Genomic DNA, 12,404 nt, shown 5'->3' with positions numbered 1-12,404 from the left:
AAAACAAAACATCTAATCCTCTGCCTGATCTGTAATAGGCAGATTATTAGGTGTTAATTATTTTCTTTCTGCTGTAGAGCCACAAGGTTAAAAGGCTGTATTTGGACTCTCAAAAATAAATCTGTAATTTTGACTGAATGAAGTTTCTTCTTAATTCAACATGCATCAGGCCCAACTGAAAAATGGACACAGCTGGTGTTGGAGTCACACCCGAGGCCACTAATTATGTAATTAACCACATAACTAACCCCTTTCTTCATTTTAAATTCTGTACTCTTATACCCCAACACTACACTAGACCTATCTTATGTCTTATTCAATAAAGGCTCGGGCAACTATATAGATCTGGCATCTAACCATTTAATTTATTGTGTGTACCTACTATGTGTCAAGCATTGACCCTTCCAGGAATGCTGGTGTTTTAAAGATGACCACTGAAACAAAGCTAACTTAATCAAAAGAGACTGAAATTAAGAGTAAATTTCAAGGAACACAGGGGCAGGAGTAGAAGGAATCTTAGCACTTTCTAGTTATCTTGAAGTTTGCTACTTTTACTGCTGAGTGGTATCTTTGCTACCAAATTGAAGAAAAGAGCCCTATATATCTCAGGAGGGCCATTTTTCTGCTTTCTTGACAGTTTTTTGTAAAACAAATTCAGACTTTCATGGCACTTTTTAGTAGGAAAGGAATGTATAATCCACCTAGTCAACAGGTGAAATTTAAGATTATACAGTGGCTGATGGCTAAGCTTCTGCAGAACACTGAATTATTTGACTCCTTGCCAAGATATCTTATAAACTATGCTAGAGGCCTAGAGCATGAATTTGTGCACATGTGGGGTCCTGAGGGGGCGGTATAGGATGCAATCGGCCCTCTGGGCAGGCGGATGCCCTTTGCAGGCCGGGGATCTGGATCCATCCAGCTGACATTTGCTCTGGTTGTCGGGAGCCACCTGGCAGCTGCCTTTATATCCTTTCTTCCTTCCGGAGCGTCTAGGGAGGGGAAGTGGCCGTGGTGCCTGAGGCCGACTTCCAGGAGACCAGTGGTGCTGTGGGGATCATGCCAGCGGTACTGGTTCATCGGTGCCTGGCCTGTTCTCTGGAGGTTGGACCTGCAGGACTATTGAGGGAGGGAGTGGCTGCCGCCCGACTGGGGGCCACTGGGATGGGTCGCTCAGCTAAACGTCTGCCCCCTGGTGGTCAGTGCCTGTCATAGCGACCATTCGTTCCAGTCATTCTGGTCATTCAGTTGCTTAGGCATATATATATATATATATATATATATATATATATATATATATATATGTATATTAGAGGCCTGTTGCATGAAGAGATTCATGCAATAGGCCTTCCCTTCTCCTGGCTGCCAGCACTGGTTTTTCTCCGGCACCCGGGACCCAGGCCTTTGCTCCGGCCGGAGCCGCCTTCCGTCCTCTGTCTTCACAGCCCCGGCTGGAGCCGCTTTCTGTCTTCCATCTTTGCGGCTCCGGCTCACCTTCAGTCTTCGCTCCGCCACTTGGAGCTTATGTATGCAAATTAACCGCCATCTTTGTTGGCGGTTAATTTGCATATTGTGCTGATTAGCCAATGGGAGGTGTAGCAAAGGTATGGTCAATTACCCTGTTTGTCTATTATTAGATAGGATATATATAGATGGTATTTCCAGTTCTGTGTGCTTTCCCTACCTGCTCAATAGATCTAGAAATTTTTCTCTTCAGAGCCACCAGCAAGAAACTAATAGAAAGGATTCTTCATATTCTCACCCATTCTACTTCTGTACAGAATATATATACAACTTGAACAAATACCACCTATTTGAGGATTGAGGCCTGAGGTTTGAGATAATATCATAAGTAGAGTCTCATGTGAACCCAGATTTATTGCTTTCACAAATTCTCATAGACCCTTCATGCCTCTCCTCCTGACTTTTCCTCGTTTCCTTTATAGGATTAATTTTTTTTTATTCTGTTTTGTTTTGTTTTTTTTGTTACAAGTTATATGTCTCCTACTCTCCATTTCTGAGTTAATCAATTACCTTTATTTCTCCAATTGGGGCACTAGAAGATTAAGATGCCTTCCTGGTGGGTCTAGGGAAACCTCTTTATCTAGTTATATTCAGGGTCCACATTAATCAGTCACAGACTTCCATAGAATATTATCAAAGCTAAGAGATAAACTAACTAGCTTTATTCAACTTCCTATAGTGTACAAACACAGATATCCTAAAACCTGCACAATAAATCATAAGTCAAATAGAGAACATTAGCATCCCAACATTCGTGGAACTATTCTTCTCCCATATAAATCTTTACTTCTGTATTCCTCTCTCTACCCTTAATATCGCAAATAAAAATTTCTTAATATTCCCACAGGATTCTCATTTTTTCTCCATTTCCTCTTACTGGCTTAAGACCTGAGATCCATGGTTAGAGTGTAATTTCTTCATGCTGGGGTCTAGTTTCCTGACTAGACTCATGTTATTTTTCTCTCACCCTTCTCCTGTATGCTACCTACTCAAGAGCACTCATTTCAATCCCTTTTTCTAACACCACCCCCACCCCCCACCAAACATTCAGGTAAACTCTGTCTTTTGAGCCAGGGGTCATCTCACTTGGATATAATTCAATAAATTCTATAAAACAACTCCAGCAATTCATAATATTCATTAAATATTTTAAAGGCAGCTCCTTATCTTCCCCCAAATCCCTGACTTCCATTAAGCAAGTAAAGCTATTACATTTCTCACATTTACATGTTAGCAAAGGAAATGTGGTATAAGCCTTTTTCATAGCCTATGATATGTGGACAGGGGACATTGTTATCAATGTGTTCTCTTCATATCTGTATTGTGAGCTACTTAGGACTGTCTTCTTTTGTTTTTGCCAATTTCAAGAGCTCAGTGAGGTGTTTTATACTGGAGGTGTTAAGTAAGGGCTTTTTGAATAAATTAATTATTGAACAAAAGAAGCAAATATGAATGCAAGGTGGAATCTAAAGTCAAAAGGACCAGGGATTCCCAAGTTCTTTCATTGGAATAAGAACTGTTTAGTATCCTTTCCTGGATCTTGTGTAATATATTATTCATGCATTCATTTTGTGAATCAATAAATATTTATTGAGTAGGTAGCACATGCCAGGTACTTTTCTGCTCATGGGGAATACAATTTCAAACAAAACAAAAACTCTTTACTGCCTGCCCTCATAAGCACTCTAGTGTGAAGAGGTGTTGTGGGAAGGCAGATAATCAATTAGACATAATAAATACAATGTTAAAGCATATTATCAAATAGTGTGAACATGGAACAATAAAAAACATGGAGCAGGATAATGGTCTCAGGAGTATGTACAGAAGACAAGGTTGCTGTTTTAAACACAGTTGTCAAGTCGGACACATTGAGAAGGTGAGATATGAGCAAAGACTTGAAACAGGGGAGAGAAGGAGGCCAGTGGCCTTCCAGAGGAAGACCTTTTCAGGCAGAGTACAGCCAAAACTCTGGGGTAGGGGCATGCCTGGTGTTTTTGAAGAAAAGCAGGAAGGCCAGTGGCTGAAGTGAAGTAAGCAAGGGCAGGAGTAGCATGGGAGGGAAGAGAGGAGGAGAGGTAGTTAAAGGCCAGAGGAACGAAGATCCCCTTCTTCAGGAATGAAATAATGTATGACCATGGTGAGGTAAGGTGGGGCTAGCCCTCTTGTGGGAAAGAAGACTTCTGGGCTTTCCGGGAGTGGATGGTCCTGCTGCAAGCTGCTGTTTATGAGAGGCAGATAGAAGGAGAAAGGCATAGAAAGCAGGTTGCAAATGTTCACACAGATATCTCAATGCACATCTGTTATTTCAGAATGTGGTGAATATTTCAACAAGTCAGCTGTCGTAGCCAGCTTCTCAGCACGCTGTTTCACTCCAGTGCTCTCTAGTTCTTTCTTAGTTCCTCTGCCTTTTATGCCAGCTCTCTCCTCCTCTTCTTCTTCAATATCCCCTGTCTAATCTTTGTAGCTGGGAAGAAACTTCCATATGATGCATGTTTTTCCCCAAAGCACCCTCTAAAACAGTGGTTGGCCAACCTCTGCTTGAACATCTTCTCCATAAAGGGGGGTGCCATTTAATCCAACAATCAAATTGTTAACCAATCAATAATCACTTATCCATACATTTATCAATTCATTAATTTAATAAATATTTGTTGAATATGTGTTGTTACCCAGGCTTTCTTCTAAAAAATGTATGTACAGCAGGGAATAAGACAAAGTCACTGTCCTTGTGGAACATATATGCCAGCAAAGAGACCAATAACAGATAAACAGAATTTTAAGTAAGCAGTAAGTACAAAGAAAAGAAAGAAGATAAGGCAATAAGAAGTAATGGAAGATGGGCCTATTTTAGATCTGATTAAGGGAGAAAAACTTTTAGGAGCCTTAAGAACAATGTCTTAGCCTGCTGGTGTTGATCAATGGTTGCACATCAATCTATGAACCAGGAGGTCACAGTTTGATTCCCAGTCAGGGCACATGCCCAGGTTGTGGGCTTGATCCCTAGTTGCGGGTGTGTGAGAGGCAATCAATGCTGTGTTCAGTATTGATGTGTCTATTCCTCTCTCCCTCTTCCTTCCTCTCTATGATATCAATAAAAACATATACTTTTTAAAAGAGAATAATGTCCTAGGCAGAGAGAACAGCAAGTGCTATTCAGAGTCAAGGTCCAGAGTCAAGATATTAATATGGTCTTAGTATGTGCCAGGACTTGTATTTCATAGTAGGATCATGGTTTTTGATCCTTAACATACATCAGCACCCCTATGGAACAGCAGTTCAGGACTCCAGAGGAACATACACCTATAAGACCTTCTAAATGCAAATCTCTTAGTATACATATTTTTTCAAAAGGCTCCACTAGATATTCTACCAGGTTTGAGAACCAGCAGTGAACAGAGTGAAAGTTTTCTCTGTCCTCATGGCACTGTGTAGGTGAGCTCTCAATGCTGGAGGCTTGTTTATGTATATGTTCTTTCAAAACCTATTATCCTGTGACTTCCTATTTTTTTACCTTAAGTCCTCTGGGACTACAATGAAGTTCAATTTCACTTGCATATGGCAGTCCTTCAGGTATTTGAAGACAGCACTCTTTATTATTATTATTAAAGATGTGGAAGGGAGTGAGGAAGGGCAGAGATCAAACCTTCAACCCAGGTACATGCCCTTGACCTGGAATGGAACCCATGACCCTTTGGTGCATGGACAATGCTCTAAGCACTGAGCCACACTGGCTAAGACATGAAAATAGTGCTTTTTATAATGAGTTCCATTGATCCCTCTGTGTGAGAGATGTCAGACACACTAAGAAGGTGAGATATGAGCAAAATATCTCATAAAGATGAGATCCTTTACCATCCCAGTCACCCTCATCTAGACATGCTCCAAATGCACACATTCTTTTCTAAGTGCAGTGCCCAGAAGGAACACAGCATTGCTTATGATCACGCAGGCAGCATCTGCTCTTTTCAAGGCACTTGTTTTCCCCATTTCCTCATATACCTCACACAATACCCAACACACTCCCTTGCAAGGTTTTCTTTTTAATGCACTCTAGTATGTATTGTGATTCTTCTCTGTTATTTTTTGTATCCTATGTACTTAATATTTATGTTATTTAGTTCTCTTTCACCTTTTTGCCCTTTAGACCTAAAGTTCTCCTCAAATTGCATGGTTAAATTATTCTTTTTTGGCTTATAAAATTCCTCCCATTGATTTAGCCTCTTCTCTGCCTGTTTTCCTACACTGTGCATATCAGCATCTTCTACCCATTCATAAATAATATTATTCAGAAAAATGCTGATTGACCCAATTAACTGGAATGCTAGATTACACAATCAGTGACATTCCACTTTTAGAATAAAAAGGGAAGTTTTAAATAAAGAAGATAATAATTGAGAGTTTAATTAAGAATTTTCAAGGTTTGTTTCAGGGTCAGTTCATAGTAGCTATAATCCAAAATGTTTTCAGTGTCTTTGATCCATATTGTTGTACAGGTTGCAATTATCAAAACAAATCTAGTATTTTTCATGATCCTTAATACTTACCAAGGCAAGTGGGCCTTTCCCTAATGTTTGTGAGTCCTATAGCAAAAGTGTGAATGGAGGCCCATACCCTAATGTGTGTGTGTGTGTGTGTGTGTGTGTGTGTGTGTGTGTGTGTGTTAAACCTACAAATCAAGTTTTCAAAGAAATTCTATCCACTCATTTATAAAATTATTTTGAAATAGCATGATAACCAAGTTTGAATGGAAATTCCTGACTACCTCATAATACCAGAATGTGGTGGTGTTGAGAGCTGAATCCTACATCCTGGGTCATAGCCCATCCCTCTTCTCTTTTCACACTTGGCTTTGTCTCAGAGCGCATGCAGTTTTCTGAACACGTGTAGTCATCCTTGTCCCTCTGTTCAAGCTTCATAAACTTTCCCCATAAATAGTTATCCCTTGTCAACCCCCTAGGCCTAGGAATATACACACCCGGGCCCACCTCCAAAGAATGGAGTGGAATGCAGACCCTGAGAGCCAAGTAGGAGCTATTTGCTAGGTGGGCAGAGATTTGGGATTCTCATAAACCTAGGGCATGGTCTAGATGGTTTTGGAGTAGATACTGATTGTGACAGGGCCTGTTCCATTGGTACCATGAATTCTTTTTTCATGGGGTAGATAATGGCAAGAGACAGGCCAGAACAGGGCCAGCTTAAGTGTAGGACCTGCATCAAGGGATTCCCTGGCCTGGATCTCAGTGAAGTATAGTATTAACAGGAAAGAAGTAACAAAATACTATTGTCCTACTTCATCAGCCTGGGTAATATTCAGTGAAATAGTCTTTCAAAATCCCCTTCTATCCAAACCTGAAAAGAAGAATGTCTTCACTCTTCCTAAAAGGCTAAGTGCCTTTAGATAATTTGCTTCTCCTGTCCAGTAAATGAGAGGTCAATGTTTGGGAAATCTGTATAGTTCCATTTAGCTTCAACATTGTCTCCACCGTTCTTATTTATTCACTTATCTAGGACCATAAAGAACAAGTCCATTGACATTTCATTTTGCCTGGCTTTTTAAATCAAGACCAAAAAAATCAAATTAGGAAGAAACAAAACTTTTATTATCTCTTGCTAATGTGAAATTGAATTAGATTCCTAGGTATTCAGAGAAAGCAGCATGGTTACCCTATACAATTCAATGGCTAAACATTTAATAAGCACTCATGTGGGTCACCTTGCTTGGTACTAGACAGAAAAGAGAGAAGACAAGTGTCAGCAATAGAAACACAGATCATTTTAGGTAGTTCCTGAAGAAGTTGGAGACAGATAATGTGGAAACCTATTATAACACAATGTGATATGGGTTCAAATAAAAAGTGGAAAAAAAGTACTATGATTATTTTAGAATAGGAAGGTTTTCTCTGGTGATTCATAATGAACATGGCATTTGGACTTCTAGAAAACTGAGTAGGAGTTCACTGAGTGGAAAAGGAAGGAAAGGCCTTTCAGGTGGAAGAAACAGTATAAGACATGGAAGCATGCTGTGTTCAGGAAATAGTATAAATTTTCACTAAAGTAGAAGAAGATGTCTGGTCTAATACTAATAGCCAATGAGATACATTGACCATATGCTATATAACAAAAAATGTGTCTAGCACTTCACATAGATTATCTCAATTAAAACCTATAGAAGAGTGATATCAGGAAGATATCATTCTTGGAATAAGAAGTCCCAGTCCTTGTTGCTCCACATAAGTAACAATTTAACAATGATATGTGGACCAAAATACTTCTATGAGAATTCCATAACCCATTTAAGAAGCTTCAGTACCCCAGGTGTGCACAAAGCCAAGAGCACTTTCGTTGAGACAAGAAGAGCAGTTTCACTTTATCTGCACCAGCCCTTCTCTCAAGCTGATACAGCTTAATACAAGGAGAGAATGCATCACCTCACAACTTCTCTCTCAATGAAATAATAGCTAGTGTGTGTATCCAATGTTCCAGCTTTTTGATCAAGGGACTGGTTTCTGGGTTTGTTCGTGTTTTTTTTTTACATGGAGTGTTGATGGAACAGACATAATTTTGAAATGACCAAGGGAGGAAAGAACATAATAAATCTTCAGAAATTGTCCCTAAAGAAATGTAAATATATTAATCACCTGGAAAATAATTCAAAATAACAACCATAAAGTTGCTCTACTAGCTCAAGAAAACAATGTGTGGAGTTGATAAGAATATCAACAAAAAGGTAGGAAATATTAAAGTCGGACATCCCTCTCACAATCCGGAACCCCTGGCTCCCAACTGCTCACCTGCCTGCCTGCCTGATCACCCCTAACCGCCTCTGCCTGCCGGCCTGATCGCCTCTAACTGCCCCCCCCACCGGCCTGGTCTCCCCTTACTGCCCCCCACTGGCCCGGTTACCCCTTACTGCCCCCCCTACCAGCCTGGTCACCCCATGCAGCCTTCTGTTCAGTCATTTGGTCATTCCTTACTAACTCCGCTGCCAGCCTGGTTGCCCCATGCAGCCTGCTGTTCAGTCGTTTGGTCATCCCTCACTAACCTCCCTGCCAGCCTTGTCACCCCACACACCCTGCTGTTTGGTGGTAAGTCTGGTTGTTTCGGTTGAGACAGCCCCTGGCTTTTTATATATTAGGATATATCAAGGTACATTACAATCAAATTGCCAAAAGAGAGAATTTTGAAAGAAACAAAAGAAAAGCAACTGGTCATGTACAAGGGTACTAACATAAGATTACAAGCAATTTCTCAACATAAACCTTGCAGGTCAAAGAAGAACAGAATGATGTGTTTAAAGTATTGAAAGAAAAAAATGTTAACTAAAATACTATGTCTGGAAAAACTACCTTTAAAAAAAATTAAGGCAAAATAAAGACTCTCCCAGAAAAACAAAACCTAATGAAATTCATCACTACTAAACTTACCTTATAATAAATGCTAAAGGGAGTTCTTCAAGTTGAAATGTAAGGATGCAAAACAAGAATATAAAAGTATGTGAAAGTATAAAGTTGGCTGGTAAAGGTAAATATATGGATAAATACAGAATATTGTAAGACTGTCATGGTGATTCATAATTACTTTTACTTCTGGTATAGTAGTTAAAAGGTAAAAGTATAAAAGACAACTATAACTATAAAAAGTTAAATGGATATGCAATTCAAAAGATGCAATTTGTAATACAATAATACAAGGTTTATGTGGAGTAAGAGAAGCAAAAATATAGAGGATTTATTTGTAATTAAAGTTAAGTTGTTATCATCTAAAACAAATTGTTATAACTGCAAGATGTTTTATGTAAGCCCCATGGTAATCACAAAGAAAATACCTAAAGAAGATACACAATAGAAAGTGATAAAGGAATTAAAGCATATCACTACCAAAAAAAATCAATGATTATCAGAGAATAAGCAATAGACTAAAAGGGGGACAATAAAGCTACAAGACAGATAAAAAGCAATTTTAAAAATGGAAAAAGTAAGTTATTTGCTATCAATAATTATTTTAAACATAAATGTATTAAACACTGATCAAAACTCACAGAGTGGCTGAATGTTAAAAAAAGCAACATCCAACTAAATGCTAGCTATTAGAGACTCACTTTAGATTTAAGGATACACATACACTGAAAGTGATAGGATGGAAAGACATATTTTTTTGTAAATAATAACCAAAAGAGAGCAGGGGTAGCTATACTTATATTTAACAAAATAAACTTTAAGTTAGAAACTGTCAAAAGAGACAAAGAAGAATATCATATTATGAGAAAAGTTAATTCACCAGGAAGATATCATTATAAGCACATAAGCATCCAACATCAGAGCACCCAAATATATGAAGCAAACAGTGATAGACCTGAATGGAGAAATAGACAGCAGCACAATAAGAGAAGAGGATAACAATCCCCCCTTTCAATAATGGATAAAACATCCAGATAAATGGGGAAACAGAAGAATTGAATGACATTACAGATCAAATGACCTAATAGACACATAGACACATACAGAACATTTCACCCACAGAAGCAGAATGCACATTCTCATGTGCACAAGGAACATTCTCCAGGATAGATCACATGTTAAATCACAAAACAAAACTTAACAGTTTTTTAATTGAATTTATTGTGGTGACATTGGTTAATCCTATATAATAAAGAGGTAATATGCAAATTAACCCTCACACCCTCACAAGAAGGCTGCCTGCAACCAGGCTGTTGTATTTTGTCAAATTCTTTTTCTGCATCGATTGATATGATTATTGATTTTTGTGTCTCAGTTTGTTTATGTGATGTATCACATTTATTGACTTGCGGATATTGTACCATCCTTGCATCCCCGGAATAAATCCCACTTGGTCATGGTGTATGATCTTTATAATGTAATGCTGAATCCGATTTGCTAGAATTTTGTTGAGAATTTTAGCGTCTAAGTTCATCAAGGATATTGGCCTGTAGTTCCCTTTTTTGTGGTGTCTTTATCTGGTTTTGGGATTAGGGTAATGCTGGCTTCATAAGAAAGAAAGAGCTTGGAAATGTTGTTTCCTCTTGAATTTTTTGGAATAGTCTGAGGAGGATAGGTTTTAGTTCTTTGAATGCTTGGTAGAACTCCCCTGTAAAGCTGTCTGGACCAGGGCATTTGTTTGCTGGAAGATTTTTTATCACTGCTTCAATTTCTTCAGTAGTTATTGGCCTATTCAGGTTTTGTTTTGTTTTTTTAATTCTTTCTCATTGAGTTTTGGGAGCTTTTATTTTTCTAAGAAGATGTCCATTTCATCTAGGTTGTCCATTTTGTTGGAATAGAGTTGTTCATAGTATTTTTCATAATCCTTTGTATTTCTGTGGGATTGGTTGTTACTTCACCTCTTTCATTTCTGATTTTGTTTATTTGGGTCCTCTCTCTTTGCTTCTTGGTGAGCCTGACTAGAGGTTCATCAATCTTGTTTATCCTTTCAAAGAACCAACTCTTTTTTTTGTTGATCTTTTGTATTGTTTTTTGGTCTCTATGTTGTTTATCTCCACTCTGATCTTTATTATTTCCTTCCTTCTGCTTACAATGGGCTTTTCTAGTTGCTCTCTTTCTAACTCTTTGGGATGTAGGGTTAGATAATTTATTACCATTTTTTCTTGTTTGTTGAGATAGGCCTGTAGAGCTATGAACTTCCCTCTCAAGACTGCTTTCACTGTGTCCCATAGATTTTGGATTGTTGTGTTTTCATTGTCGTTTGTTGCCACAATGCTTTTTATTTCTTCATGGATCTCTTTCGTAACCAAATCATTGTTTAATAGCATGCTATTTAGCTTCCAGTTTTTTTTATTTTTTTCATTGTTTTTATTGTAGTTGATTTCTAATTTTATGCCATTGTGATCTGAGAAGATGCTTGATATGATTTCTATCCTCTTGAATTTGAAGAGACTTTGCCTGTGTCCTAATATGTGGTCTATCTTTGAAAATGTTCTGTGTGCACTGGAGAAGAATGTATATTCTGTAGCTTTAGTGTGAAATATTCTGAAGATGTCAATTAAGTCCATCTGATCTAGTGAGTCATTTAGGATTGTTGTTTCTTTGCCGATTTTTTGTTTAGAGGATTTATCTAGTGGTGTCAGTGGAGTATTAAAGTCCCCTACTATGACTATATTGCTTTTGATCTCTCCCTTGATATCTTCCAGAAGTTGTTTTATGTATTTGGGTGCTCCTGTATTGGGTGCATATATGTTTACCAAAGTTATATCTTCTTGTTGAATTGCTCCCTTTAGTATTATGTAGTGACCTTCCTTATCTTTTGTTATGGCCTTTACTTTGAGGTCTAATTTGTCAGATATAAGTATTGCTACCCCAGCTTATTTTTATTTCCATTCTCCTGAAAAACCTTTTTCCATCCCTTCACCATCAGTCTGTGTGAGTCCTTTGTTCTGAGGTGGTTTTCTGGTAGACAGCAGATATATGGGTTATGTTTTCTTATCCACTCAGCTACCCTATGTCTTTTGATTAGGACATTTAAGCCATTTACATTTACATTTATTATTGATAGGTACTTGCTTGTCGCCATTTTTATTCTTTATGCCTGTATTCTTTCTTCCCTTCCTATTTCTTCTTTTTACAGCAGACCCTTTAGCATTTCTAGCATTGCTGGTTTGGTGGCAATAAACTCCCTTAGTTCTTTTATGTCTGTGAAGCTCCTGATTTCACCCTCAATTTCGATTGATAGCCTTGCAGGATACAGTATTCTTGGATTCAGACCCTTCTTTTCATGACTTTGTATATTTCATTCCATTCCCTTCTGGCCTGATGTGTTTCTGTTGAGAAATCAGTCTATAGTCTGATGGGAGATCCTTTGTAGGTAACTGTCTGTCTCTTTATGGCAGCCTTTAAGATTCTTACTTTGTC

General features: G+C 38.3%; 1 protein-coding gene across 2 annotated transcripts in view; it reads left to right on the top strand.

Moving 5' to 3' along the window:
- Positions 1 to 12,404, top strand: part of LSAMP (limbic system-associated membrane protein) — a 619,697-nt gene that overhangs the window by 486,163 nt on the left and 121,130 nt on the right. The window lies entirely within an intron of this gene.

Source organism: Myotis lucifugus, unplaced genomic scaffold (genome assembly GCF_000147115.1).
Source record: "Myotis lucifugus unplaced genomic scaffold, Myoluc2.0 scaffold_188, whole genome shotgun sequence".
NCBI classification, from domain to species: Eukaryota; Metazoa; Chordata; class Mammalia; order Chiroptera; family Vespertilionidae; genus Myotis; species Myotis lucifugus.
Note: the sequence above shows the minus strand (reverse complement) of the source record. Positions and strands in the feature narration are given on the sequence as shown.